Source organism: Eretmochelys imbricata, chromosome 4, assembly GCF_965152235.1.
Source record: "Eretmochelys imbricata isolate rEreImb1 chromosome 4, rEreImb1.hap1, whole genome shotgun sequence".
Classification (NCBI taxonomy): Eukaryota; Metazoa; Chordata; order Testudines; family Cheloniidae; genus Eretmochelys; species Eretmochelys imbricata.
This window is the reverse complement of record NC_135575.1, coordinates 137,230,053-137,256,957: the sequence shown is the minus strand read 5'-3', so window position 1 is coordinate 137,256,957 and position 26,905 is coordinate 137,230,053. Positions and strand designations below refer to the sequence as shown.

General features: G+C 41.8%; 1 protein-coding gene across 2 annotated transcripts in view; it reads left to right on the top strand.

The window, feature by feature from the left end:
• SMOX (spermine oxidase) overlaps positions 1-26,905 on the top strand; it is a 95,071-nt gene that overhangs the window by 437 nt on the left and 67,729 nt on the right. The window lies entirely within an intron of this gene.

Sequence of the window (26,905 nt, the reverse complement as noted above, 5' to 3'; positions counted from 1 at the left end):
AGGAATTGAGGGGGGCTTTCACCCTGGGGATCTACATATGAAACAGCCTGTGTGGATAAGGTGATCAGATAGCAAGTGTGAGAAAGCAGATGGGGGTGGGGGGTAATAGGTGTTTATGTAAGACAAAGCCCTGAATATTGGGACTGTCCCTATAAAATCAGGACATCTGGTCATCCTACTAAATTACTGGTAGATATTATTCTCTCCCCCCCCCCCCCTTTTCAGAACCCTGCTTTGGTGTGTTTGTTTCAGATTCTTCTTGTGTCAGAGTCAGACTCCTGCCACGCAAATGCTGTGCAGTTAGTGCTCACTGAGGCTCCTTTCTTGACCTCTTTATGGTCTTCTGTTTTTGTTGATGTTGCAAATTGATGGATGGAGAAGCAGTGAATCCTGAAACAAAGCCGGTTCCTTTCCCCCAGTCGCATTACTACACAGGGTTTTGACACTGACTACCGCTGCGTCTCACTGCAGTTTGAGATGTGCTCCACTTAGATAATGCACAGTGAACTGTGTGTGTTTATGCATGCACGCTCCAAAGCATAGAGTATATAATAACCATAATAACAATGGCGGGGGAGGGGGGTGTATGTTTGGTGGGTTCATGTTTCATTATATAGAAGTAGTGAGAAATCTGTGGAATATCTGATGTAGCTCAAGGCCAGACTTAAAAAATTGTCTTGGAAATTTACCAGACACCCTCCAAAATTTCCCAACTCTTCTGTGCTGAACCTTGATAATATTAAGGAAACAGCTAATTATACTTTGACTCATTCGTTTTTGAACAAAATTGCTCCAGGCAAGTAGAATTGTGCAAGGTGGGAGTGAGACAATTATTAATGGCTTCAACCTTATCTTTATGTCAGCTCATAAAGTAGTTGTGTGGGGTTGGTTATATATGTGTGTGAATATATTTATATTAAGGAGTTTTTCTGGTAATAACATGACAACAAAGCTCCAATAATAAATGTCATCAAAACTTCAAGATTATTGATGTAAATTATGATCTGCAAATGTTTTAAGTGTGCATTAGGTGTTTCTTGTTTGTACATGGGTTTAATAATGCTGTGGTTTTGGCACTAGTTTCTGATCTCCTGCACTCAAGTAATTTAATTGATGTCGGGTGGAGTTATACAGATTTACATTGGTGTGACTGAGATCAGAATTTAGCTCCAAAGCTGCAGTCTTATAATACCTTGGTAGCACTGTAGTGTCAGAGTCACCGTAAAACACCTTATGTAAATTACTGGCTACGAAAGATTTGTATTTACATAAATAATCTCAGGATTATGGTGACATCATGAGACTAAAGCTCAAGTAGTATCAGCAGAAACATCCTAATAAAAAGTGTGTGTGTGTGTGTGTGTATATATATATATATATATATAAAATAATACCCCACCTCCAAATCCACTTTGTAATCTAACCAAGATAAGGTTTGTGCTTATCAATAATTGTCCTCCTGTATATGATACAATTACACACACACACATTAAAATTCACTTTGCTTATGTATGTATAAAATTACACACGCACACTTTCTGATCTGCCATAAAGACAAGGTTGAGGCCAAAACTCTGTCCTTACCTCACCCTGGTGATGCAAGCTTTACTTAATATGCACAATATAGTATGTAGTTCTGAGAGTAACCAGGCTGGTTGAGTTAAGGACATGGTGTAAGCCTAGAGTCATCACAGTGTATTGTGTAAGAATCCTGTGTGTTTTGAGTCTCTAACAAACTCAGTTTATTGACATACTGATAATACTTAGCATTTATATAGCCCCTTTCCTGCTTTTAGTGTGAACCTAACATTCATTAATTCCTTACAAAACCCTTAGAGTTGGTGAACAGTTGTCACCATTTTATAGTTGGGGACATTAAGCCATGGAGTTTGATGTGGTCAAGACCACTCATGGAGTCAGGTTCATAAATGGAGATTAGAGCCCTCTTTTAGTCATTACCCCTCTGGACCATGCCTCTATATTGAAAACAGTCTGACATTGCCATCCTTCAGCACTACAGATATTTTAAAAAAAGAAGCAGCAGCTAAGATACAAGTTTAACAGTGGACAGGCCTGTCCAGGACTGGCAAAGTACTTTAACGAGTTAATTACATTACCACTGAAATGCAACCACCCCTGGGGTGGAGGATAGAAACCAGCTTGCGCATAATGTTGTCTGGGGTGTGGAAATTGTGGATGAACTAGTTTGAAAAGTGCCATGGGATCTCTAATGTCCATATTTAGCAGACAGAATGTCTGCTTTTTATGGGTTCATTTGCAGGACCCTCTGCTTTTAATTACATGCATGGAGCTAACTTATTCACCTCAGCCAGAACCAGACTTAACATTTTGGGTTTGGCCTCGGAGACAACTTTTTGTGAGTCCTCACTCCTAAAATGTACAGGGATGGCCTAGGAAGGTTGGAGAGGGTTAGTAGGGTGACTCCTTGGGTACGTGTACTCTTGAGCTGATGGTACAACTTTCAGCATGGGAATATGTATATACATTAGCTTTGATAGAGCGAGTGTGCTAAAAAATAGAAGTATAGCAGCAGTGGTGCAGGTAGCAGGGTAGGGCATCTGCCTGAGAAAGTACCTAGGATCTTGGGATGAGGGGTGGGGGGGTTGTATTCAGGCAGCTAGCCCATGTTGCTGCCTACACTGTAGCAACCACTTCCATTTTTAGCACATTTTTAGCTTGATCAAAGCTAGTGCACGTACATCTGCTTGAGCTGTAAGAGCCTTCAGCTCAAGTGTAGACATACCCTTTGGCACACATAACTGGCTCATTTTATACTAATGGTGGTTTGTCCACCCCTGCTGCAGAAAACTCTCTTTCCAGGAAAAATGACTAGATTTTTTTTAAATGAAAACTGAGATTCCTTTTTTAATTTCAAATCAGAAATGGGAAGGACAAAAGCTTTGACCTCTGAAGGTTGAAGCAATGAGTCAACCCTGCAGGGTCTTAATTTATATGGGCACATATTATATATCAAAAGAAATACAAATAAAAAATTCATATCCCCTGCACTGGGTGCCTTTGACAAAATACTAAAGATAGATTCTACTATATTCACAGACCTAGCAGCCTCTATGACCACCACTAACCAAAACTAATAAATGTAGAAATATACTCACCCATGGCCATAGCCACCACTCCTTATCATGCTTTCTCTCCCAAAAAGGAATGAAAATATATTGAAATATTGGGTTTCACAGAGTCCAGGTGTTCCATACGTTGGAGTAGGGGGTGTATTTGGCTATGAATAGTAATAGTTGTACTCTCACTGGTGGTCACCATGGCAAGCCTTTGCAATTGCCACTTGCAAGTAGCTAACATTACTATGGTATTTCCTGTAACAGATTCCAGGAATAGTGTGGGTGGTAACATGAACTATTTACAACAGAAGATTTTGATGGCAACCACTGCTAGAGCCAAAGCCCCATGTGCTGCACAATAAACTAGGCTTAAATGGTGTAGCAAGATCTTTGGGTTGTGTATCACAGTAGCTTCATTTAAAGTGAGGTTCTACTCTGAAAAGTGCCCTTGTAAAAATATTATTGTGAGGTTCTTTTTCAGCAGTGCTCTGTATACATGTACAAATATTTTGAGATGTGTGGTTCTCTTCCCTCCTCCCACCCCAAAAAGAAGAAGAAGAAAAAACCCTGCTAGCTTTGCAAACTCAGCCTGAGTTCTGTTTGCACATCATACCTATAATAAAAGTTCTGCAGGTTAAATTAGCTCCTCATTGACACAAGCGCAACCCATTGTCTTCCACTGGAATTGGCACCCATAACTTTTTGAATAAACCGGTGTCTTTTTTTTTTTTAACTAATTTTTTTTTCAAATAAAAAGGAGGGTCTTTGATGAATTTAGTATAAATGGCCTCTGTTGTCTGGATATGTTTATTTTGCATTTCCCCCACACTTTCAGTTCTTGATGTGCTGTAGATTTTTTTCTTGACAACCTACAACTGCATCACAGAAGTTGTCAAGGGAAATGCTGCAGGGAGTGGTTTGGCAGCTGGGTAGAAGACATTTGGGGGTTTTGGCACCTGGGAAGGCATGGGATGCAGTTTGGATTGGGAGATAAGAACATTAAATGGATACCTCTGATAAAATGACCAGAAGCGAAATACGTAATGTTGACTTTAAATTGTTATATTCTGGTTTCATCACTGAGCTGAATGGAATAGGACGCTGTTCTCTAGAGCCACTGTTTAAGGTTTTCTGCAGATCTCAGGAAGACAACACTGTTTATTCTGTATTTATGTTTTCAAGGTTACCTTCAAAAGCCTGAAGACTAGAAATTTAGGCTTAGATTCTGAAGCACTGCTTCACAGGCAGAAAGATTTGCAGCCATCGATTTGAGGCATACTCAGGGCCTTGGTTATAGAACATTTGCTCTTCAAAGATAGGTTTCAGAGTAGCAGCCATGTTAGTCTGTATTCGCAAAAAGAAAAGGAGTACTTGTGGCACCTTATGCTCAAATACATTTATTAGTCTCTAAGGTGCCACAAGTACTCCTTTTCTTTTTCAAAGATAGTTTCCTCATTGCCCCTCTAGGATAAATATTATCTCCATTTTGCAGCTAGGCAGGGAGGTGAAGGCTACATAGAAAATCCGTAGTAGAACTGGGATTAGAGTTTTGGGGCCAAATCTTCATCTACTGTAAGTCAGTTTAACTGCATTGGCTTCAAAAGAGCAACATCAGTGGTCTCCAAACTTTTTAAGCACACGAGTACTTTTTAAATTTAAGTGCAACCCAGGATCTACCTCAAAGAAAATGTAGAAATAACAGTAATCACACAAACCCAAACACCCTTGCCCTGTCCCTGCCCTGCCCCATCTCCGAGGCCCCACCCTGCTCACTCAATTCCCCCTGCTCCCCGTTGCGCGCTGTCTCCTACCCTCATTCACTTTCACCATGCTGGGACAGGGGGTTGAGGTGCAGGATGGGGTGTGGGCTCTCGGCTGGGGCCGAGGGGTTTGGAGTGTGGGAGGGGTCCTGGGCTGAGCCTGGGGCAGAGTTTTGTGGTGCAGGAGTGGGTTGAGTGCTGGGGGACGGGGTTGGGAGGTGGTGCGGGGTGCTGGCTCTGGGAGGGGGCTCAGGCAGCGGGTTGGGGTGCAGGGTGTAGGCTCTGGGAGCGGGCTGGGGCAGGGGGTTGGGGAGCAAGAGGGAGTGTGGGGTTCTGGAGGGGGCTCAGGGCTGGGGCGTGGGGGGGGCGGGATGCAGGCTCTCACAGGGAATTTGGGTGCTGGGGGGGGCTTAGGGCTGGGGCAGAGGGTTGGGGTGTGGGATGCAGGCTCTAGGAGTGAGTTTGGCTGCAGGAGGGGGTTGAGGGCTGGGGCAGGGAGTTGGGGTGCGGGAGAGGTTTGGTGTGGGGGCTCCGGCTGGGCGCCGCTTACCTCAGGCGGCTACCAGGCGATGGCGCAGCAGGGCTAAGGTAGGCTCCCTGTCTGCCCTGGCCCTGCACTGCTCTCGGAAGTGGCTGGCATGTCCGGCAGTGGCTCCCGGGTGGGGAGGGGCAGGTGGCTCCCCCCCATCCACAGGCACCACCCCTGCAGTTCCCATTGTCCGAAGTTCCCCGTTCCTGGCCAATGGGAGCTGCAGGGGTGGTGCCTGCAGGCGAGAGCAGCATGCAGACCCCCTGCCTCTCCTCCGCCCCAGGAGCCCCTGCCAGACATGCCGGCTGCTTCCGGGAGCAGCGCGGGGCCAGGGCAGGTAGGGAGCCTGCCTTACTCCCGCTGCGCCACCAGACTGTTAGCGGCCAATCTCCCTATTTGGCTGCAGGAGAGTTGGCGACCCTGTCGCGATCAACTAGTTGATCTTGGAGTCTGTGACTGAGATCGACTGTCAGAGGCTCCATGATCAACCAGCTGATCGTGATCTATCAGTTGGTGACCACTGAAGCACTTAGATGAGAGGAAAGTGATCAGGAACAGTCAGCAACAAGAAGGATGTGGAGAAATAGGAGAGAGTCCAGCGAAGGGCAAAAAAAATGATTAGGGGTCTGGAACACATGACTTATGAGGAGAGGCTGAATGAACGGGGATTGTTTAGTCTACGTAAGAGAAGAATGAGGGTGGATTTGATAGCTGCTTTTAACTACCTGACAGGTGGATCCAAAGAGGATGGATCTAGACTATTCTCAGTGATAGCAGATGACAGGACAAGGAGTAATGGTCTCAAGTTGCAGTGGGGGAGATTTAGGTTGGATATTAGGAAAATCTTTTTCACTAGGAGGGTGGTGAAATACTGGAATGCGTTACCTAGGGAGGTGGTGGAATCTCCTTCCTTAGAAGTTTTTAAGGTCAGGCTTGACAAAGCCCTGGCTGGGATGATTTAGTTGGGATTAGTCCTGCTCTGTGCAGGGGGTTGGACTAGATGGCCTCCAGAGGTCTCTTCCAGCTCTGTTATTCTATGATTCACTGAGCTACACTTATTAGGAGGATTTGACCTCATGAATTCATAGTTCAACTGTGTGAAATTTCTGATCACAGTTTTTTTTATTAAAAGTGCCATATTGACTTTGTTGACATCCTGTATCAATTTCATTTAAATCTGCCTTTCCTTTTCAAAATTAACAAGGTAAAGGTGTGTGAAAGGAGAGGAACCACCTAAAACAGAAAAATCGTCATATTCTCACAGTTGATATAACTGCAGAACTGACAAACAGTGGTAGATCTCTTCCAAAGAACTGATAATTGTGTGTTCTGTTCTTCATGGTTCATTAGTTTGCTGTGTAATGACAAATTTGTTTAAGATGTTTCTCCATAATTAGCTAAATTTAATTCACCAAAGTATATTATTGGCCTGTTTAGAATTACATGTTTTCATGCCGTGAAGAAAAGAATAGGTTTTATTTTTAGGTTTGGTGCAACACTGAAGTTAAACAAACATGTAGTTCACTAATGCAGAAATAGTCAGTTGCAGCTACCTTGTAGCTGAGGTGTCGAGAATAACCTATGTTGTCTCAGCAGAGAGAGCTGAAAGCAGTACAGTCTTACACTACCCCTAATCCAACTCTCCTGTTCATAGGGAGTACTTCTCCCCCATCCCCAAGAATTTAGGATCTGTATTGTAGATGTGGCCTATGGCAGCCTAACTATGCCAGCATAACCTGCTAGCATAGACATAGCATATGCCAACAAGAGGAGTTCTGACAGCATAGTACCGCCACCCATAGGCGGCGACTTCCTTTGTTCCCGGGGGGTGCTTGACCTCTGCTCTGCCCCAGGCCCTGCCCCCACTCCATCCCTTCTCCCAAGCCCCCACCCTGCTTCTTCCGCCCCCACCTTGCCTTTTCCCTCTCCATTCCCCCACCTCTTCCTGCCCCCACTCCTTCCTCTCCCCTCCAGCACCTCCTGGTAGCACTGAACAGCTGATTCGCGGTGCGCGGAAGGTGTAGAGAGGGAGGGAGAGGAGCTGATTTGGGGGGGAATGGGCATCTGCACATCTACCAATGTGATATATGCCATCATGTGCCAGCAGTGCCCCTCTGCCATGTACATTGGCCAAACCGGACAGGCTCTACTTAAAAGAATAAATGGACACAAATCAGACATCAAGAATTGTAACATTCAAAAACCAGTAGGAGAGCACTTCAATCTCCCTGGACACTCAATAACAGACTTAAAAGTGGCCATTCTTCAACAAAAAAACTTCAAAAACAGACTCCATTGAGAAACTGCAGAACTGGATTTAATTTGCAAACTTGACACCATCAAATTAGGCCTAAATAAAGACTGGGAGTGGCTGGGTCACTACAAAAAGTAATTTTCCCTCTTTTGATATTCACCCCTTCTTGTCAACTGTTGGGAATAGGCCACATCCATCCTAACTGAATTGACCTCATTTGCACTGACCCCCCACTTGGTAAGGCAGCTTCCATCTTTTCATGTGCTGTATATTTATACATGCCTACTGTATTTTTCACTCTATGCATCTGATGAATTGGGTTATAGCCCATGACAACTTATGCTCAAATACATTTGTTAGTCTCTAAGGTGCCACAAGGACTCCTTGTTGTTTTTGCTGATACAGACTACCAAGGCTACCCCTCTGAAATTTGACAAATTAGATGTCTTCAAGTCACCAGGGCCTGATGAAATACATCCTAGAATACTCAAGGAGCTGACTGAGGAGATATCTGAGCCATTAGCGATTATCTTTGAAAAGTCATGGAAGATGGGAGAGATTCCAGAGGACTAGAAAAGGGCAAATATAGTGCCCATCTATAAAAAGGGAAATAAAGACAACATATGGAATTACAGACCAGTCAGCTTAACTTCAGTACCTAGAAAGATAATGGAGCAAATAATTAAGCAATCAATTTGCAGATGCCTAGAAGATAATAAGGTGACATGGATATGTCAAGAACAAATCCTGTCAAACCAACCTAATAGCTTTCTTTGACAAGCCTTGTAAATAGGAGGGAAGCTGTATATGTGATATATCTTGACTTTGGTAAGCTTTTGATATTGTCTTGCATAACCTTCTCATAAACAAACTAGGGAAGTAGAACCTAGATAGTTGGAAAACCATCCCCACATCCCTAGAGAGTAGTTATTAGTGGTTCACAGTCAAGCTGGCAGGGCATATTGAGTGGAGTCCCACAGGGATCAGTTCTGGGTCCAGTTCTGTTCAATATTTTCATCAGTGATTTAGATAATGGCATAGAGAGTTCACTTATAAAGTTTGTGGACGATACCAAGCTGTGAGGGGTTGCAAGTGCTTTGTAGAATAGGATTATAATTCAAGATGATCTGGACAAACTGGAGAATTGGTCTGAAGCAAATAGGATGAAATTGAATAAGGACAAATGCAAAGTACTCCATTTAGGAAGGAATAATCAGCTGTACAAATACAAAATGGGAAATGACTGCCTAGGAAGGGGACTGCAGAAAGGGATCTGGGGATCATAGTGGATCACAAATTAAATATGAGTCAACAGTGTAACACTGTTGCAAAAAAATAAACATGGTTTTGTGATGTATTAGCAGGAGTGTTGTAAGCAAGACATGAGAAGTAATTCTTCCGCTCTACTCCATGCTGATTAGGCCTCAGCTGGCATAATGTGTCCAGTTCTGGGCACCACGTTTCAGGAAAGATGTGAACAAATTGGAGAAAGCCCAAAGATGAGGAACAAAAAATACTAAAGGTCTAGAAAACATGACCCATGAGGGAAGTTTGAAAAAATTGGGTTTGTTTAGTTTGGAGAAGAGAAGACTGAGGGGGGACATGATAGTTTTCAAGGACATAAAAGGGTACAAGGAAAAGGGAGAAAAATTGTTCTCTTTAACCTCTGAGGATAGGACAAGAAGCAATGGGCTTAAATTGCAGCAAAGGCAGTTTAGATTGGACATCGGGAAAAACTTCCTAACTGTCAGGGTAGTTAAGTTTGGGAATAAATTGCCTAGGGAGAATATGCCTGTGGAATCTCCATCACTGGAGATTTCTCAGAGCAGGTTAGACAAACGGCTGTCAGGGATGGTCTAGATAATACTTAGTCCTGCCATGAGTGCAGGGAATTGGACTAGATTACCTCTCGAGGTTCCTTTGAATCCTATGATTCTATGATTACATGATTTAATATTGTTCATTGTTGAGAATGCTGACTCACACATGTATGTTGAACCAAGCATAGTCAAAAAGTTAAATGCCATCTTCCTCAAGTGTGGATACTTGGAGTTCAGCACAAGAGTTGTCCAGAACATTTCAGATGTACTTTGTATGCCGCACCTTAAGCACTTCATCCGCTTGTAAATCAGTACACTCTAGCTGTGGTTTTGTTTTTTTCAACATCTGGAAAGGATGCTTTTGCTTGATCACACCAAGTGCCATTTGCATGTACCACGAATGCGTTCCTTACAAATAGGAAGATGTCATTAACACTTTCAAATTCTTGGAACCTCTGCTGGAAGTTTTGAAGAAGCCTGTCTAGAGATGATACCATCTGATTTACGTCTGGTGTGTCCTGGCAATTTAGCAGCGTTGGGAAATGCAGCATCTCCCCAGTTTCCAAATTGCTTTTGAAGAGACTCAGTTTGTTTTGATAATGGGGATCCACTAGATTGTGATTTTGTCCTCTGTAGCTTTAAGTTGAAATCATTTAAGTGGCCTGTCAAAGGAACAAGGATGGCCAGGATGCTTATGGTTGCAGCATCCCTCAAAAATGCATGTAGCTCTTCTGCCTTTTCCCTGGAATGTTATGTAGATATTCTTCCACGTGAACTCAAATTTCCCACAGCCTTCTTAGACTTGCCCCCTGCTCAGCCAACAGATATCATCATGAGCCAATAGGTCATCGTAATCTGCAAATATTTCTGAAAGAAAGCTTTTGAACTGTCTTTGTTGCATTGATGACTTGGACCGAAGGAAGTTGACAACTTTAATCACCATTGACATTACAGTAGCATACTCCTCTCTAACCTTTGCACAAAGTGCAGTTTGGTGGATTGCACTGTGATAGGAAATCCAATTGGGGTTCAGATCTTGCAGGCGTTTCACAAGCCCTCAGTGAGTACTGAGCAGGGCAGGAGCGCATTCTGTTGTAATTGACACAATCTGAGTCACATCAAAACCTTAATTAGCCAGAACAGTTTGAACAGAATTTAAACATATCCTCGCCGGTTGTGTGATTGCTGTGTGGTATAAAGGACAACATATCCTCCACAACTTTATCTCCATCAAAAAAATGTACATACAGCGCTAGCTGTGCTGTGTCCCTGATATCACAGGATTCATCCCCTGCCATGGAAAAATTTCTAATTTTCAGTTTCTCACACAACTGCTTGAAAACGTCTTGTGCCATCATCTCAGTGCACCTAAAACCTGTGATGTCTGAGAGTAGCCGTTGTCTGAAGACATCAACAATGTCTCTCTTCTCCACAGAAAGGGTTTCAGCTGTAGAAATGATACACTGCTTAATAATGTCCGCATCTGGAAAAGGGTTTCTGTGTTTTGCCATTACCCACACACCCCCCTCAGTGAATCTTCAGTAGCTTTTTCCTAAGCACAAATAGCCTTTGAGATAATATTTGTGCTCTGAAAATATGCATCCTTTAATGACGTGATCTTGTCTGATCTTAAACGGAAGCCCAGTGGGTCTTTGTGGTCAAAATCCATGTGCTTCGTTTCGTAGCGCCTTTTGGTGTGGCCGCTTTTAACAATAGCCACAGTCTCTGTACAAATTAAACATACGGGTTGACCATTTGGATGTTGTGGCAAAATAAAATAGTAAGCATCAGTCCACTCTTCTTTAAACGAATGATTTTTGGTGTCAACTTGCCCTTTTTTTTTAATGCCATTTTTAAACACGGTGCCATTAAACACTGAAAGTCCCAGAGCTGGGACTACCTTGGCTCACCTTTGCTCCTCCTGCTCCTCCTGGGGCTCTTCACCTCTCCCCCCACAGTCCAGGGAGGGAGAGAAGAGGAGGGAGCTGCACAAGAGCCGAGCCCTTCCCTTCTCACAGGAGTAGAGGGAAGGGAAGAGCAGAGCTGCTGGAAGCCCCTGAATCTTTTCTTCTCCTTCCTGTCTCCTGTAAGAATTTGCGCCTGCCGAGGGGCAGGGGCAGAGAGCGCTGCCAGCTATCTGCAGCAGCCCTGATTGGCAGCAAGGGAAAAAGCAGCCAATCAGAGGAGGTTTCTCCAAGACAGACGGGAAATATGCACCCTCAGAAGCTTAGGTGGAATTGTGGACATTTTAATTGCGGGGTTTGTGACCCAGGGGCGCCATTTCAGACTGTGATTGGGGCGAAGGGCGGCAACTTTAACTTTGGTTCATAGGGTTGCCTCCCCCTTCGCTTGCTGAATTGTCTCAAAGAGCCTGCCCGCAGGTAGGAGACAGCCCTGGCTGAGCATGGGCTGGTGCAGGTTAATGACCTGGTGTCTCCCCCTGCCCCACGGTAATGGGATTTTTGGTTTGGGTGCCATTTAGGGTTGCCATGTCCCCTTTTCGACCAGACTTTGGGTGGAGTGTGGGCGTGACTTTGAGAGGAGACCGAGTGGGGGCAGGCCTCAGGGCATGGCCACGGTTTGGGCACATCCAGCCTCCCCAGATGGAAGAGCCATGCACCGGCCATGGTAATAAACCATAAATCCAGTGTTTTTATTAAGCCTGTGATTTTTAGTGTCCAGCAAGGTTATGAATTTAAATTCCCAAGCTCATCTTTTGAAGGTGCTGTGTGGATTTTCTTTGAGAACAATACAAGAGAGGTTCGATGTGGCGTTATTGCTTTGTGAAAAATGTTTGCCAGTGGGTGATATGGTGTTTTTATCTTTTATCTTTTTTCTGTGCGAGTTCATTCGAGAGAGTAGTGGTTGTCCTATTTCCCCCACATAGTTGTTATTGGGGCATTTAGTGCAAATGTTCCTCATAGATTCCCACCACAGCTTCAACAACCACCATCCATCCATCAGTCAGTCTCTCTCTAGAATACTCCCTGTCAAGGTTCCTTCCCCACTCTGAACTCTAGGGTACAGATGTGGGGACCTGCATGAAAACCTCCTAAGCTTACTTTTACTAGCTTAGGTTAAAACTTCCCCAAGGTACAAATTAATTTTACCCTTTGCCCTTGGAATTTCCACTGCCACCACCAAACTTTAACTGGGTTTACTGGGAAACGTAGTTTGGACACGTCTTTCCCCCCAAAATCCTCCCAACCCTTGCACCCCACTTCCTGGGGAAAGTTTGGTAAAAATCCTCACCAATTTGCATAGGTGACCACAGACCCAAACCCTTGGATCTGAGAACAATGAAAAAGCATTCAGTTTTCTTACAAGGAGACTTTTAATAGAAGTAAAGGAATCCCCTCTGTAAAATCAGGATGGTAGATACCTTACAGGGTAATTAGATTTAAAACATAGAGAATCCCTCTAGGCAAAACCTTAAGTTACAAAAAAGACACACAGACAAGAATAGTCATTCTAGTCAGCACAGCTCTTTTCTCAGCCATTTAAAGAAATCATAATCTAACACATACCTAGCTAGATTACTTACTAAAAGTTCTAAGACTCCATTCCTGTTCTGTCCCCGGCAAAAGCAGCATACAGACAGACACAGACCCTTTGTTTTTCTCCCTCCTCCCAGCTTTTGAAAGTATCTTGTCTCCTCATTGGTCATTTTGGTCAGGTGCCAGCGAGGTTACCTTTAGCTTCTTAACCCTTTACAGGTGAGAGGATTTTTCCTCTGGCCAGGAGGGATTTTAATGGGGTTTACCCTTCCCTTTGTATTTATGACACTCCCACATCAACATCACCTTCTTGGACACCACAGTCAGCATCAGCAATGGATCCCTATTTATAAGAAACCTATGGATTACCACACTTACCTTCACAGATCCAGTAACCACCCCAAACACACAAAGAAATCTGTTATCTGCAGCCAGGCACTCAGATACCACAGAATATGCTTCGAGGAGAAAGTCTGGGATACGTACCTTAACACACTTAAAAACCACCTTCACTAAACAAGGATATTCCATCAGAAAAGTAGATTGCATCTTGGAACGGACCACCCAAATACCCCGAGAACTTGCTTCAATACAGGGAAAAAAACCCCACCTCTCACCACACACCCCACTTGTCAACTACTGCCCTACACTGCAACGCATACTGGGTATCATTAAAGAGTTAAAACCTATACTTGATGGGGACTACTACATCCTGAAAGAAATCCTTCCTGAACCTTCTCTTCTGGCCTTCAAACAACCCACCAGCCATGCCAAGCTCATTATTAGATGCACGCTCCCCACAGATCAGGACACACCAACTCGAAGCAGCACCAGACCCTACCATAATAGCAGATGCAAAACCTGCAGACATATCTCCACTGTTGCGATGATCAGCACCCCCCCCCCCCCACAACACACCTTTCATGATCCATAGGTCCGACAACACCTTAAAAAGATGAGCCTGGGAGCTTAAATACATAACTTTGCTGGACAGTAACAATCATGGACTTGATAAAGACACTGGATTTATGACTTATTAGAACAATCTATAACCCTCTAACTCCCCTTTTTTGTTCTCTGGCTGCAGAGATGTTGATTAGTCACTTCTCCTTGAATGGGGTTTTTTGCTAAGTGATCTGTTCCACCTTGTATTTAGCTGTGACACTCTGAGTACCTTTCCCAGACCTGAAGAAGAGCTCTGTGTTAGCTCAAAAGCTGGTCTCTTCCACCAACAGACATTGGTCCAATAAAAGATATCACCTCACCCGCCTTGTCTCACTGAAAATACAATGCTATTATATAATTCCTGATATGCTCTCACCTGGAATATGGTGTTCATTTCAGGTGATCCCAAGACAAAAATAAATAAAAAACGCAGAAACAGAAAGGCTTTAGAGGTAGGTGACAAAAAGGATTAAGAGACAGGAAGTTATATTTGCCTGGGCAGAGATTGAAAAGACTGAGGTTGCTTAGTTTTGAAATTTGATGAATATCAGGGGCTGTGAGAGATAAACGGGGCACTCCTAATAAATTTTTTTTAACAGTACAGGAACAAATGGACCTTCAATGAAATTGAGGGCCAGGAAACTTAAAACGGACAAAAGGAAATAATTTTTAACACATAATTAACTTGTGGAGGTTATTGTTGAGATATCACTGCGGCCAAGAACATAGTAGGGTTTTTAAAATGATTAGACATTTTATAAAAAGAAAAGGAGTACTTGTGGCACCTTAGAGACTAACCAATTTATTTGAGCATAAGCTTTCATGAGCTACAGCTCACTTCATCGGATGCATACTGTGGAAAATACAGAAGACGTTTTTATACACACAAACCATGAAAAGATGGGTGATTATCACTACAAAAGGTTTTCTCTCCCCCCACCCCACTCTCCTGCTGGTAATAGCTTATGTAAAGTGATCACTCTCCAGTGCATATATCTTATATATCTTCTTACTCTATGTTCCATTCTGTGCATCCGATGAAGTGGGCTGTAGCCCACGAAAGCTTATGCTCTAATAAATTTGTTAGTCTCTAAGGTGCCACAAGTACTCCTGTTCTTTTTCCCAGTATTTGGTCACACACAGCTACTATTACACACTACTTTTCATACGGGGCATAGAAGTTTGCGTGAATTACTATAGAAATGTTGAAGAGAAACCTTTTACTCTGGTGTCACTGCTGCTGTGTTTGTGTGTGTACAGATATATCTCATGACTTTATATCTTTTGACGCATTATAAACCAATGCACAGGGTGGGTCGGGTTTTCACAGTTCATGGGAGCCACGTGCTGCAGGAAATAGTGTTGGTAATGCTCTTCTTTAAGAACTGATATTGAACCAACTCCTGAACATGGTCCTCTTCTGCTTGAGGTGCTGGCTCTTCTATGGGATGTAAAATGTAGGTCCTGATCAGCTGTGGCCAGTTAGAATCTCCTGGCACTCTTCAGGCTGTGCGGCGGACCAAAATTATACGGAGTTATGAACACATTGGGAATGGAAGTCTTCGTAATTCTGAACAAAATGTTATGGTACTTTCAAAAGTTTAAGGCTGATCATTGACTTAATACAGCTTTGAACCTTTATGATGCAAAAGAAAAATGCTGCTTTCCCTTGCTGCTACTAGTTTACGTTGAACACAGGACTGTACTGTGTTTGCTTTTTTTTTTTTCCCTGTCATCTCTTCTACTGCCTGATTGTATACTTCAGGATCCAAATGAGGTGTGTGGTTGACTGGTCAGTTTGTAACTCTGGTGTTCGTAACTCGGAGGTTCTACTGTGGTTTGGATAACCATGTTCTGCCTATCTAATCTCTCCCTTCAATTTTAGTTGGACAATGATAATCTGCTTCACTTCATATCCTAAACTGTTATGCACCATAGTGTCACCAAGGGCTGTTAAACAGCTGATGCATTTCACCCCAGAAGTACATTTCAGTGGTGGGTGAAATTATTGCTTTGCTTGTAGGATTGGTAATAGTTGGGCATTTGGGGACGAAAGATGCTATTTAAACACAAGACATTATTATTACATAGCAAATGTACGGGGACAAATGTTAGAAACATTATTTATGAAGATAAGCTACTAAACCGAGGCATGTATGAAATCTGTAACATATAATTGCAATTAAACTACATTTAAGCACATCATTTGAAATCACAGCTGTCCTTTAAATATACATGATAATTTAAAATCTCAGCCAACCTCAATAGTAACATATTTAACTGGTGTTTGATAATTGTCATTGCTTGATCATTATGTCCTTAGTAAAATGATTCTGAGAAGCAATTGAGTAACAAAGGAAGCAATTGGGTTGGCATTTGATGGCTCTTGGTGGTTCTATGTGAAATGAATTCGGCCTTTTCTGGTTTCAAACAGACAGGTGTCTACATCACAGAACACCTCAGTGGCACTAGTTGAAATCTACGTGGGACATCTTGCATATTATGTTCATATCAATTATGGGGTTTTAAAAAGAATATTAATTATTCATGCAGAAGGCAATAGCTCCACTGTAAACTGAAAAATTTAGATATATTCATTTGAAACTAAAGGGGAAATTTTATATAACAGAATGTCATTATCCCAGTTGAAATTGAGCTACTCCCATTTACAAGATTAACCCTTAATTCAGATTAATTTTCCTATGTGTCCCTGTGTAGACAAGCCCCAACAGTGTACAAAGGGTGTTTTTATGGGATTAACTGAGGGAGCTAACCCCATTGTAAAGGCTAGCCTGGATATTCCTGAAACATGCAAGCGACAAATGTTTGTGGATTACCCCTGGGATTAATTTATGTACATCACTTACTCCCCCCCCATCTTGCTATCAGGGAGGATTGATTTAAATCAAAGCCATTTAAATCACCAATTTTAATTGTGATTTCCATCAGCAAGCAGGAAACCTTGATTTAAATAATTGATTTTGATTTATTTTGAATTTGTACTTTTTATTTATTTTCCTAAAGAAAGGTGGATTCTCATTGGTTGGTAATTATTAAAAATATTGATTTGCAACTAAACTTAGTCTTTACGCTAAATTTGGTGCTTCTTTTTGCTAACCAGGATAATATATCTATACACATTTATTTAAATAATTCTATAGTTTAACATATATTTATTCAGATTCTTAATTTTTACATTTTTATTATGTTAGAAAATGGTGAATGATGCATTTCTCATTGGCAAGATGATTAATTTTGTATTTGCGTCAAGCTCTATTTGGATGGACATTCAAATTCCTTAAAAATGCACAAAAACAGCATTTTAAAATTTTATTATTAAATAAAACTACGTTAAATGTGCTGGATACATAAGAAAAAAGTTTATCAAAGAGTTTATTAAAACAAGTTTTGCATTTAAAAGTAACTGATTTACTGAACAAAGAAGGTTTCAGAGTAGCAGCCGTGTTAGTCTGTATTCGCAAAAAGAAAAGGAGTACTTGTGGCACCTTAGAGACTAACCAATTTATTTGACCATAAGCTTTCGTGAGCTACAGCTCACTTCATCGGATGCATCTGATGAAGTGAGCTGTAGCTCACAAAAGCTTATGGTCAAATAAATTGGTTAGTCTCTAACGTGCCACAAGTACTCCTTTTCTTTTTGAACAAAGGAAGTTATTGAATTGAACTGATGGTTTCTGGTCCCCCTGTCCTTCAAGATTTTAGAAATAGAAGATCTCATAGTCTCTCACACCTAGTTTTTATTCATAGAAAGGAAGAGGAAAACAAGCTTTCCTGCTTTTTCAACTCCCAATTGGTTTCTTAACTGTGATTGAACTAGTCATTGAACTGAACTAGTTGAAAAAACTGAAATGAAGAAAATATTCTCTCTGCACCAGCAGAAGCGGCTACTGCTGTCAAAAGCTGGTTTAGCACTTCAGTAAACTCTGGTTGCAAGTGCTTAGCCAGTGACTTCCACCAGGTCAGTGGCTTGAGTTTCTTTAAAGCTTCAGCAGCAAACATGTACTGCTTAATATTTTTTGTATTTAATTTAAATGACTTAATGGATTATAATAAATTGAGACCTGCTCAAGTCTGGTCCTGCTTTGAGCAGGGGGTTGGACTAGATGACCTTCTGAGGTCTCTTCCAACCCTGATATTCTATGATTCTATGAGGCCTTATCATAGGTTGTCAATTTCAAATGTAATTTTAAATATGTGTATTTTAAAAAATAAACTTTAATTTAATTTGAATAAAATAATACAATGTAAAATTTTTGAAAAATTGTTTTTCTTTTTCTTCTTTTGTTTTTTGCTTGCTGTTAGTTCTTATGGAGCTTAACCTTACATCTGCTCAGACAAGACACGTATTCATATACATCTTTTATATGGTACCTTGTCCAATTTGTATCTCCAGCTTTCCTTGAACTTTGAAACATCTGGCTGTGGTAACCAACAAATACACTTGCATGATGTCAAGTATCAGGGGGTGCCATGTTAGTCTGTATCCACAAAAACAACAAGGAGTCCGGTGGCACCTTAAATCTGTTAGTCTTTAAGGTGCCACCGGACTCCTTGTTGTTTTTAACAAATACACAATATTTTCTCCTTTAAAAAAATTGTTTTAGGTGAACTTAATGCTGGCAAAAAGTAATTTTATTGACAACCTTTGACACCAAAGTCCCGTTTATCACTGAATAGGTACAGCACAGTCAGCCGTTGTGCAGACTTCCTCGCCAATGTGTCTTTACCCTGATCTGTGGGGAGAGGTTGGGTGGAGTCCCTCTGACACTTTCAAATCTTATGCCTCTGGAGACTTGCTAACAAGGGTGTTGGTTAGGATGTATAACAGGAAAACAACTCTGGGCTTGTCTACACAGGGAATGTATTCTGGAATAAAATAGGGTGTGAATTTAAAAAGCAATAGCTCCCAATGTGGATACTTAAAAAGAAGAATGCCTTTTACTGATTTAGCTTAATTCACGAAGTGGATTCTGGTCAATTTCCCTGTATAGACAAGCCTTAAGACCACAACTGAGTTCTTATAAGCCACTGAACAGCTGTCAGATACATGAGACTGTGTTGCAGCTGACTTGGCCAGATTTGAATTTTTGACCTACAATACAAGTGAATTATAGCTGTTTGTTGTGCAGTGTGAGCGTGTCTGAATTGGGTTGACAGATGGTGGTTACACAATTTCCCATCAGAATTTAGTCTGATCATTTGCTCCCCTCTCTTTCCCAACAGCCCCCCACCCATGCCTGACTAATTGGCCTGCCTCGCTGAGCCCCCACACCAACTCTCAGTAGTAATGCAGTACACTCTGAGCAGTTAGTGTACAGCGCTAGTAAGAGAAGAGAAGAAACACTCTTTCCAGCCAGGCTAGTGAAACTAGGTCATTTAAACAATTTAAAAATCAATTTCATGTACGCATTCCCTTACTGATTCTAAATACCGTCAAAGAGTTTCTCCTTCTGCCTGTGCTGTTGTCTGGACACACAACCTGTTTACAGATGTTTAAGGCCTTAAGGGACCATTATGATAATTTTATCTGACCTCCTGCATAACACAAGACAACTTCATCCAGTAATTTCTACATTAAGCCAATAACTTCATCCAGTGATTTCTACAGTAAGCCAATAAATACAGCATCATTTTTAGAAAGATATCCAGTCTTGATTTAAAGGCTTGAAATAATGGAGAATCCACCAGATCCCCTAGATAAGTTTTTCAGTGCTTAATTTTTCTATTAAAATTTTCCACCTTCTTTCTAGTCCAGATTTGTCTAGTTTAGGCTTCCAACCATTGGATTTAATTATACCTTTTTCTGTTACATTAAAGAACTGTCTGTTATCAGAAATCTCTTCCTCATGTAGGTACTTGGAGACTGTGAGAGAAACCTTCTTTTGGGTAAGCTAGATCAGTGGTACTCAAAGCCGGTCTGCCGCTAGTTCAGGGAAAGCCCCTGGTGCGCTGGACCAGTTTGTTTACCTGCCGCGTCTGCAGGTTTGGCCGATCGCAGCTCCCACTGGTCACGGTTCGCCGCTCCAGGCCAATGAGGGCTGCGGGAAGGGCGGCCAGCATGTCCCTTGGCCCACGCTGCTTTCCGCAGCCCCCATTGGCCTGGAGCGGCGAACCGCGGCCAGTGGGAGCCGCGATCAGCCAAACCTGCGGATGTGGCAGGTAAACAAACTGGTCCGGCGCACCAGGGGCTTTCCCTGAACAAGCGGCGGACCGGCTTTGAGAACCACTGAGCTAGATGGATTGAGCTGCTTTAGTCTGTCATGGCTCGGCAAATTTCCCAGGCCTTGAACCATTCTTGTAGTTATTTTCTCTACCCTTTCCTTTTTGTTTTGTTGTCTCTTCTTTTTTCCCATCTGTCCCACCCCACCAGGATCTTGTAGTTCTTATTATGATCATATTTGGATTTCAAGCTGCATGGGAATGGAATTTTGTCTTACTTTTTAACTCCATGCATACACCTATGGCAATATAACTCATAGATTCCAAGGGTAGAAGGGATCATTGCAGTCATCTAGTTTGGCCTCCTGTACAGGCCAGAGAATCCCCCCCCAAATAATTCCTGGAGCAGGTCTTATAGAAAAAAACATCCAGTCTTGATTGAAAAATTGTCACTGATGGAGAGTCCATTATGACCCTTGGTAAATTGTTCTGATGGTTAATTACTCTCACTTTAAGAATGTATGCTTTATTTCCAGTCTGAATGTGTCTAGCTTCAGCTTCCAGCCGTTGGACTGTGTTGTTAGATAGACTGACAAATATTTCTTCCCCATGTAGATACTTATCGACTGTAATCAAGTCATCCCTTTATCTTCTCTTTGTTAAGCTTAGATACACTCAAAGAGCTCAATCACTATAATGCATGCTTTCTAAGCCTTTAATTATTCTTGTAGCTCTTTTCTGAACCCTCTCCAATTTATCAACATCCTTTTTGTATTGTGGGCAGCAGAAATGGACACAATGTTCCAGCAGTGGTCACACCAGTGCCAAATACAGAAGTAAAATAACCTCTCTACTCCTATCTGCGATTTCCCTGTTTATGCATCCCAGGATCACATTAGCTCGTTTGAACACAGCATCACACTGGGAGCTCATGTTCAGCTGATTATCCACCATGACTCCCAAATCCTTTTAAGAGTCATTGGTTCCCAGGATAGGGTCCATTAACCTGTAAGTGTGGCCTACATTCTTTGTTCCTAGATGTAGACGTTTACATTTAGCCATATTAAAATGCACATTGTTTGCTTGCGCCCAGTTTATCAAGTAATCCAGATTGCTCTCTTTCAATACTGCTCCCCCAATTTTTGCGTCATCTGAAAACTTGATCGTTGACGATTTTATGTTTTGTTCTAAGTAATTGATGAAAATGTTAAATAACATAGGGCCAACAACCATCCTTGTGAGACTCCACTGGACGCACACCATCTTGATGACAATTCCCAATTTACAATTATGCTTTGAGACCTGCCTGTTAACTGATCTGTAATCCATTTAATCTGTGCCAAGTTTATATCATTCCAATTTTTTTAATCAAAATGTCATGCTGTACCAAGTCCAATGCCTTGCAGAAGTCTATTACATCAACACTATGGCCTTTATCAACCAAACTTGTGATCTCATTTAAAAAAAAGATACCAAATTAGTTTGACAGGATCTGTTTCCCATAAATCCATGTTGATTTGCATTAATTACATTACCCGTTTTTAATTCTTTATGAACTGAGTCTCATATCAGCCACTCCATTATCTTGCCTGGGACTGATGTCAGGCTGACAGGCCTATAATTACATAGGTCATGTGGATGTAAGAACCATATCTTTGCTACTTAAGGTTCCAGTCCTGCTTCTTTTGAAGTCCATGATAAAACTCCCACTGGCTGGAATGAGAGAAAGAATAACTTCATCTGCTTCTGTTGTGTAAACTTCGCTTGAAGTCACTGGGTCAGGTTCTGTTCTCTGTTAGACCAATATATGTCTGTCTGAAATGTCCATAACAATTGGCTGTTGGGGAAACGTCCTAGAGTTAGTTGAAAAAATGTTGATGGAACAGTTATCCATTGAAAAATGCTGCATCTTTGCAATTGACATTTTTGCAGGGAAGGTGTTGATTTCAATATAATTTTTGATGGTAAAAATTTTTAAATTATTTGATATTGAAATGGGAGTATTTCATTTCAGTTTCCTTGTTTCAATTTATTTTTTAAAATGTAATTTTAATATTTCTGTATTTACATATGTAACATTTTGACATTATCAGAACAAAACATTTCTGTTGGGATTTTTTTCATGTTTTCTAACTGAAATATTTTTGGAATTTCCATACTGCACATTTTGACTTTTCATACCAATTCGGGTTGAAGTTTTTTCAAAATGTCAGTTTTCTCACCAGCTGTAATTTGTCCATAAATGACTATGATTTTCAATATGGGAATAAAAGGTAGGAGTAGTTGACTTCTTAAGCCACAGTGTGATGGGGTGTGCAAACCCCACACTGAGCAACAAGGGCTTAAGGGCTCATTTTGGGCTCAGCCAGCCCTGCCTCGCCACACCTGCAGCAAATGCTCCATCTTCTGGAGGAATTAAAAGGTGGCAAATTAGCTCAGTTGGTGAGCAGTGCTGAAGGTGAACAGACCTGCAGCCCACAGCTCCAGCAGAACAGAACAGAACAGAGCAGAGCAGAGTGAAACCTAAAGGCTCTGATGCACCTGCTGAAAGGGGTCCTCCATGAGGAAAGGGAGGATCCTTCACAGAGAGAGCAGAGAGGGAAGTATCCTGTGGCCCTGGACAGTGGCGACTCCCTCTTGCTTCCTTTTGATTTGAATTTTCCCAGCAGGCAAAGGCCTTGGACTGAGGTGACTCCAGGGAGGGAGACGAGAAGAAGAGGCCCAGGGAGGACAGGTCTTGGTTGCCAGGTTTTGGTTGCCAGGTTACTGGTAGCCCAAAGGGCCCTGGGTCAGAGCTCAGTGGAGTGGGAGGGCTCGGGCTCCCCTCCCCACAACCCCCTTGGCAGTCCAGGGTTGTGGCCATGACCACTAGGCCACGCTTCCCAACCAGACCCTGAGTGGAGACCATTACACATAAGCAGTCGGAGCCCAATTCTCATCTCACACTGGTGTGAACTGGGCATAACTCCATTTTCTTCAATAGATCTACTCCTGATTTACAGTGGTTTAAGTGAGACCAGAACCAGGCCCCCTGTCTTTATAAAGAAGCACTGATAATTAATGAAGTTTTGTTGCAGTTGTGCCCAAAGACCCCATTCAGGATTGGGGTTCCATTCTGCTGGCTGCAGTGCAAACAAAAGCATGTAGTCCCTTCCCTAGGGAGTACACAGGAGAAGAAAATGAAGTGCTGGAGGATGTGGGGCCATAACTTAGTACTCTGCTGCTTGGCTTGTCTGGTTTATTTGTTGCCATTTGCATCCTCCTATTCCAAGGCAGATTGAATGTGATATTCTGATGCCATTATGAAGTGTACTTTCTATTATCCAATTAAACAACTAGCTGGATGTGAGTAGCAGCACGTAGGCACAGTAGGCTGGTCCAGACTAGACATGTTCCTTATTTCTCCTGCACTTGCAGAAAGTGGTTTAGGGTTAGTTCAAAGACTGCTTTGAAGACTGGTTTTGTATAACAGTTTAATTTCATTTTAGGCCCATAAATGCAGCACGTTTGTTTCCGTTTGAGTTGTCATATGGCAGCTGTTCTGTTATGAAAAAGTTCTGAAAAATCTGGTTTAGCTCACATTTTCACTTCCAGTATGGACAGGGCAGACCTCTCCAAAGTTGGGACTGCCAATAATAATAGACCCTGTCTATGCTAGCAGCATAATGATGTTTAAAAACACGTAGCTGTTTTAATTATTAAACCCCCTTTTAAAACCTTTTATTAAAAGATTAGCTATTTAAAATGGTTAAAACTCCATTTGGACCCCAGGGCATTTCAGCACTGGGAAGCTACCCTATTATAACATGGTACTCTGACATGTAGCAGAAACATTATCTCAAAAAGCTATATCATAATATGGAAGAAAATGTAGTGTAAACAGGGTCAGGAGGCTTGCAAATACCAGAATACAGTAATTGGAACAAAGAATTCAGTACTCAGAAAAAGTGAACTTTTAAAACCTCACGATTGCTCCAGAAGTCTTGCTTCCCTTACTGAGAAGGAAAAAAGGTGGTGCAATAAATTTGTCCCAGGAACAAATGCGGATAAACTGGCCAGGAATAAATTTAGGCTGAAAATTAGAGGGTTTCTAATCATTAGAGAAGAGAGGTTCTGGAACAGCTGTCTAATGGGGACAGACAAACTAGCTAGTTTTCAGATAGAGCTTGACAAGATTTTGAACAGGATTTTATGATAGAGTTGCATGTGGTAGCAGGGGACTGGACTTAGTGACACAGGAGATCCCTACCAGTTCCTATGTTAAGGAGTTTTACCTTTTTGGAAAGGTTTGTAGATGAAATGACTTGCAATAAAATTTAAGACTCTATATAGAATAGATTAGATAAGATTAGAATAGGAAGATATTGTAATATCCACTTCATTCTTTAGAGGTGCTTCCTTGAGAGTTAGAGCTTTCATCTTGGTAATAAATATAATAATGGTCATGATTTTCAAAAGTGACTAGTGATTTTTGAGAGTGTCTCTTTTTGGGTGTCCAGTCTAGCATCTTAAAAGGAACTGCGTGCTGAGCACCTACCCCTTTGAAAATCAAGCCCTGTCAAGATGTCTCAATATGAGCATACAAAAATCACTAGTCTCTTTTTTTAAAAAATATTGACCTATATTCGTGAAGATGACATTGTAAAGAGGAGGACCACTTGAATTCGTGTGTTCCCAACCAAGTACTTTCTATTATTATTGGTTGAGAATGTTAATCAGGACTTTTTGTAGATTGAGGAGACTTTGCTTCCTCCCAAGTTTTCAAAATAAGCTTTCCAAAAACAGGGACTGTGCTTTATTCAAGTGTATTTTTTTTTTCTTTTTGAACTGGAAGTTAGCCCAGGGGAAAAAACAAACAAAACCAAACCTCCCCAACCTTCTCTGTAGGACAAACCCTCATGGTTGCAATGGAAAAATGAGGTGGGTCAGACTGGCTAAACAGGAAGGGGAAATAAATAAAACCCTCACACAGGGTAAGGGAAACTCTCTAATCTAAGTTTAAAATAGAGTCCTCCTGTGAAATACCTTAGATTTGCATTGTCTTTGAAGCATTATATTTTGGCTGACATTTACATCTGTCTAATCTTACTGTATTTCTTGTGGACATGTCATCTGATCTGTAGTAATGCATTCACCCTGTAGTTTCGGGCTTAATGTAAGAATTAGTAATTGAAATTATATGGTCCTGTGTTAAGGAGGTGAGTTAACATCTTAGATGTACACTTAAGGCTTTTGGAGCCCTGTACAAATATGAATGAAAACACCCTTTTGACGTAGCTAAATATTATTCCTTTATTACTCATGAGGAAACTAAAGTGTAGAAAGGATAAAGTGCAACATGCTGAATGCAATCAACTCTCCTCAAAATACATGGAAATTGAGGGTACTTAGTAGTTCATGGTTAAAATTTTATGTTTATTATCCCAGATCACACAGAAAACCTGTGGCAGAGCCAGGAATAAAACGCAAGTTGTCTGATTCCTAGTCCTCTGTGTTAGCCACGTGGCCATACTCCCTGCCCTACCAAAACTTCCCCTTGGTCTAAAATGTCACTTTCCTCCTTAGCCTATGCTTAACTTTTCTCTTTTTGCATAATTATTTACTTCTAAAGGCAGTTTGGGATATAGTTTATTAAAGATGTAACACAAGATAAAGTTCCATTTGTTTAAAACGCAGTATATCTTGGTAATCATTAAGAAATGTCACTCTGATTTAGTCAATGTCACTCTAATTAAGCCATGGTGGGGAAAACTGAAAGCCGTATTGTACAGATAAATAATCCATAGTTTATGTACATCCTAATGTACATAAGCCTGGGATCCAATGATCTCAATCCGAGAGCTCCGCTGTCCCCAGAGCCCCAGGATAGAATTTCAGTCGTCTACTCTGTTTTGGTGTAGGTAATAATATGGAAACAAAGAACTGTCTGTTGTTACCATGCATTACTAGTGCATTTCCATCTCTCCCTTCTCATGCTGTCTCTCTTTACCCTTCTGTTCTTCTCCTCTCCCATTTCACCAGCTAGGTCTTCTCTCTCTGCTCTGGGTCCAAGCACTAGTAATCATGAGAGCAGTGCAGAGTGGCTTCTGGAGCTACAGCAGGGATAAATTTGGCCTTTTCAGTATAAGATGATTTCCCTTCATGGTAACATAGTGATGATTTGTCTTATTTCCTACAGCTGTCACCAAACAGTAGCTTCTACGTGTCTTTGCCACAGAAACATCTGTAAGATAAAAGGATGTGCATTTCATATTCAAAAACACACCCTTTGATTGGCACTGGGGAGATGCCTTAATCTTCAGTAAGAGGTCCTTGATTGAAACTTCATGAAGAAATTGGGAAGGAATCTAGTCATGGGTGTATTATAAATCTCAGAAGCCCATCCATCAATGTTTTCAGAGAATTTAGGTCTGGTTTACACTAAAGTGTTAGGTTGACCCAGCTATGTCACTCAGGGGTGGGAAAAATACATCCCTCTGAGCGATATAGTTAAGCCCACCTAACCCCCGGTGTAGACAGTGCTAGGTCGATGGAAGAATTCTTCTGTCAACCTGGCTACTGCCTCTCGGGGAGGTGGATGACCTATGCTGACAGTAGGACCCCTCCCCTTGATTTAGTTGGGGTTGGTCCTGCTTTGAGCAGGGGCTTGGACTAGGTGACCTCCTGAGGTCTGTCCAACTCTAATCGCCTGTGATTCTATGGTGTTGGTAGTGTCTACACTGAAGCATTGCAGTGTTGCAGCTGCAGCATTTCAAGTGTGGACAGGTCCTTTCAGGAAGTCTCTTCCCACCTCACCCCACCCCACCCTACCCTTTTTCAACA